At 49.3% G+C, this 4509-nt stretch overlaps 1 long non-coding RNA gene across 1 annotated transcript; it reads right to left on the bottom strand.

The window, feature by feature from the left end:
* Positions 1 to 981: 981 nt before the first annotated feature.
* LOC107122182 lies at positions 982 to 2508 on the bottom strand. The gene is made up of 3 exons (XR_001482900.1): positions 2413 to 2508; positions 2156 to 2184; positions 982 to 1173 (listed from the first exon to the last, which is right to left on the bottom strand). It is a non-coding gene; the product is annotated as an uncharacterized LOC107122182 (long non-coding RNA).
* Between the last annotated feature and the right edge of the window lie 2001 nt (positions 2509 to 4509).

The raw sequence follows: 4509 nt of genomic DNA on the forward strand, positions 1-4509 counted from the left end.
TATAGAAGAGGGGCCGTGGCTCAGTGGTGGAGCACCTGCTTGGCATGCAGAAGGGCCCAGGTTCAATCCCCGGCATCTCCAGCTAAAAGGCCCAGGGAGCAGGTGACGGGAAAGACCTTGACCTGAGACCCTGGATCAGTAGAAGAGCCTCTGCTTGGCATGCAGAAGGTCCCAGGTTCAAGCCCCGGCATCTCCAGTTAAAAGGACTAGGAAGGAGGTGATGGGAAAGACTTCTGCCTGAGACTCTAGAGAGCCACTGCCAGTCTGAGTTGACAACACAGAACTTGATGGACAGAAGGTGGAGGGGGGGGTGGCTCAGTTGGAAGAGCCTCTGCTTGGTGTGCAGAAGGTCCCAGGTTCAGTCCCTGGCATCTCTGGTTAAAAAGGACCGGGCAGCAGGTGATGGGAAAGACCTCCGCCTGAGACCCTGGAGAGCTGTAAAGAGGGGCCGTGGCTCAGTGGCAGAGCCTCTGCTTGGCATGCAGAAGGTCCCAGGTTCAATTCCCAGCATCTCCAGTTAAATGGACCAGTGGCAACAGGTGATGTGAAAGACCTCCGCCTGAGACCCTGGAGAGCTGTAAAGAGGGGCCGTGGCTCAGTGGCAGAGCCTCTGCTTGGCATGCAGAAGGTCCCAGGTTCAATTCCCAGCATCTCCAGTTAAATGGACCAGTGGCAACAGGTGATGTGAAAGACCTCCGCCTGAGACCCTGGAGAGCGGCTGCCAGTCTGATGGATCAAGAGTCTGATTCAGTAGAAGGCAGCTGCATGTGTCCAAGCTAAGATGGTGCATCAGCTATATACCTGTGCAAACTGAGGCTCCAAGGCAGTGGTTTAAGCTAGCCTGTCACCTGGCTCAAAACCCTTGGTGGACTCTCTTGTACACAAATGGAACTTCTATGGGCTGAGATCATTTGGAAAGCAAAGGGGATCCTTGGTTGTTAAAGGACAAATTGATATGTTCCAAGATTCAGTCTGGCTGCACGCAGAAGACTTTATTTCTCTATTTAGACAACAAAGCATAAACGGTATGCACTTTCTCTCCAGGCTGAGAAGCTGGGTTGCCACCCGATAAAGTAGAGGTGCCCTGTCCAGTTTCCGGGGGGAACGTCACGACCGAATACATGGTTTCATTCTGGTCTATATCCTTCCTGCTGCTTACTGCATACGGGGAGCCTGTAAGACCAAAAGAGGTTGAATCCAAGACAGAGGTTGAATCCTGATGACTGAAATCAAATTAAACCAGGGGGCGGGTTACCAATTAGGAGTTAACCCTTTGGGGATAAATTGGGATAATAAACTAAGGGGTTCTTCATTCCACAGCCAAATGATACGTCGTTCTGTCCCTATCAGAACTTGAGAGATACATTCTCCTAGATAAGTTATTATGTTTGCCGCTAGGGTTCCGATGGGACCCGAGGAAAAGGCTGCTCTTTTAAGAGTTTTATACTCACAAAGAGAATTTATTGCACCTTATGTCTTGTATGTATATCACTGTCCTTGAAAAAGAGTATATTCAATACAGGTAAATGCAGGTGGAATATAAACTGAAAGTATAAATAAATACAATAAATAAATTACTAGAGTCCCGTGGGACTAGTGATCATGAAACTGACAAGCTGGATACCACGCAAATCTGGATACCACAGATGAAGATCACCCAAATGAAAAGGCCTCTAACAGCAACATTAAGAAATGTAAAAGGAGAATCTTGGCAGTGTTCCCTCTGAGCTGAGTTAGTGTGAGCTAGCTCACAGTTTTTTAGCCTCCGGCTCACGCATTTCTTGTCTTAGCTCAGGAAGGAGGGCTCCAGTCCAGACCAAACTAATTTATGCAGCGGCCCAATCGCTCACTCACAACTTTCATGCCAGCAGCTCACAAAGTAGAATTGTTGCTCACGAGACTCCACAGCTTAGAGGGAGCATTGCTTCTTGGTGTGCCCCTACACCGTGGCTGACATTGACAGTCGTATGCCAGTCCTTCTAAATGTGAAGTTCACTTCAAGGCCCGTATTTTTACGATGCTCTGCAAAATAGGCAGAAATCTCTCGTGTGTGGCTTTCTACATTTGTTACGTCTGTTTATTTATTTACTTCATTTATTTTATAAGTGGCGTGAACTGTCACTTCAGTAAAAGAAAACAAAAAAATTATGCTTACAGTCGTCCTCTTTCATTTTCATCTGATTCCTAGATAAAAACAGAAAAGGGTTTTAGAAACGTTTCTAGTTGTCTGGAAGAAAACCCACAAAGAGGATTTTTTAAACAAAAAAAAATTACAATATAGCAAATATATTTCCTTGGGTGTTCTTCAACAGGATTTCCTGTAACAGATATATAAGCAGGGTGAAGTTCCTGTGTTTCAACGGCTTCTACATATTATGCACTACAGTTATATTTTCACTTTGTGTTTATTACCTTTTGCCTTCTTCTTCCAGTAAAGAAGCCCTAATATCCCACCAATGAGTATAACACCTCCCATCACTCCTAGAGAGATCAGTAACGCATTTGGAGGACTGTCGGCTAAAAGGCAATCAGAAATAATATTACATTGGTGGGCAGAAAAGCTTTTGAATCAGGTAGAGGTTTATCGAGAGATGCACTGTTTACAAATTATTTATGAACATTTTAATGGTGAAAATAGGCCACAGGCATTGATCTGATATAGAGTTGCCACCTCCAGGTTGGGAAATACCTGGAGATTTGGGGGGGTGGGCCTGAAGAAGGCAGGGTTTGGGTGGGGGAGGGACCTCAATGGGGTATAATCAGACCTGTAGCCATGGGGGCGCTTTGGGGGGCTCTGCCCCCTTTCCTTAGAGACTGGCCCCACAAGACTTTTTTCCTGGAAATGCTTTGTTAAATCATTTAAAAACATTTTAAAGGTGTGTGCTCCTTTAAGCAGGGTGGGGTGCTGCAGTTGACTAATTCCCGCACTGAGAAAGGGGGGGTTGGAGTAGGTGACCTCTGGGATCCCTTCCAACTCTGTGTCAAGAAACTGGTCTCCTTTCAGAGAGTTTTTCTGCCTAAGTGTTAGCTTTCTTTGCTCTAGAAGTCATCACTCTCACCTGCCGGCTTGTTCTCAGAATTGTTGCTTCAGTTGGCAGAAGTGATTAACTTGCAGCGGCTGAGAACTGTCATCTCAAGTGGTTGACAGTCTGCAGTGTAGAGATCTCTCCTGGTCACCGCTTTCAATTGGCTCAGTGGCTTTTCTCTCTGCACTTCAGCCCCATCAGGAAAAAGAATTGCCCCACAAGCGACAAAATCCTGACTACGGGCCTGGGTCTAATGCCACAGAGTGCACCTTCCAATGTGGCCATTCCTTCCAGGGGAACTGATCTCTATCACCAAGAGATCAGTCGTAATCCCAAGAGATACCCATCTGCCACCTGGAGACTGGCAACCCTGATTGGAGAACATGCTAAGTATTGAAATTCTGTGTGGGGTTTTTCCCCCCAGTTTCTGCTAGGGATGTCAGCCTCCAGGTGGGGCCTGGGGATCCCCCAGAATTCCAACTCATCTCCAGATGGCAGAGATCAGTCCCCCTGAAGAGAATGGATACTTTGGAGGGTTGACTCTGTGGCATTGTCCCCCACTCAGGTCTCTGTCCTCCCCAGGCTCCACCCCCAAATCTCCAGGAGTCCCCCAACCTGGATCTGGCAAACCTCCCCTCCCCCTCCAGGGGGGGCCTGGCCACCCCGCGTCCCGCAGCGAATTGTTTTCAGGAGGCCTGAGCCGAGAGTGAAGGCGAGGAAACCAGGACTGGAACGAAAGGCGGCCGCAAATTTCTCACAGCATCCAGAAAATCCCCTTCTTCGTTTCTCTTCTCCCTTGTGAGGATCCGGAGCCAGATTGCCGAGAGGGTGGCGGACCTGAACTCGCCAGGGTTGCCAGCTCCAGGCTGGGAAATTCCTGGAGATGTGGGGGGGTGGAGCCTGGGGAAGGCGGGGTTTGGGGAGGGAAGGGAAGGGAGGGACCACTGCGGGGTATCGAGCCAGAGAGCCCAACCTCCCAAGCAGCCATTTTTCCCCTGGGGGAACTCATCTCTGTCGTCTGGAAATCAGTTGTAATTCTGGGAGATCTCCGGGCCCCAGCAGGAGGCTGGCAACACTATGGGAGAGGCGCATAGATGAAGAAGAGGAGGAGGAGGTGGAGGAGGAGATTGGATTTCTCCTCTCCCTTCACTACCCAAAGGAGTCTCAGAGTGGCTGACAATCTCCTTTCCCTTCCCCTCCCCACAACAGACACCCTGCGAGGCAGGTGGGGCTGAGAGAGCCCTTTCGAGGACTGCCCTTGAGAGAACTGCTCTGAGAGAACTTGTGACTGACCCAAGGTCGCACCAGCAGCTGCATGTGGAGGAATGGGGAATCGAACCCGGTTCTCCCAGATTCAAACCACTACATTAAACTGGCTGGGGGATGCATGCCAGAGCCCAAGAACAGTGGGGGAAGCCAGCGGAAGTGGCAAGAAGAGGAGAAACTGGGCCGTTCTCTTATCCATGGCTACTCACGGCTTCCT

Source organism: Gekko japonicus, unplaced genomic scaffold, assembly GCF_001447785.1.
Source record: "Gekko japonicus isolate JY-2015 unplaced genomic scaffold, Gekko_japonicus_V1.1 scaffold7562, whole genome shotgun sequence".
In the NCBI taxonomy this organism is placed as follows: Eukaryota; Metazoa; Chordata; class Lepidosauria; order Squamata; family Gekkonidae; genus Gekko; species Gekko japonicus.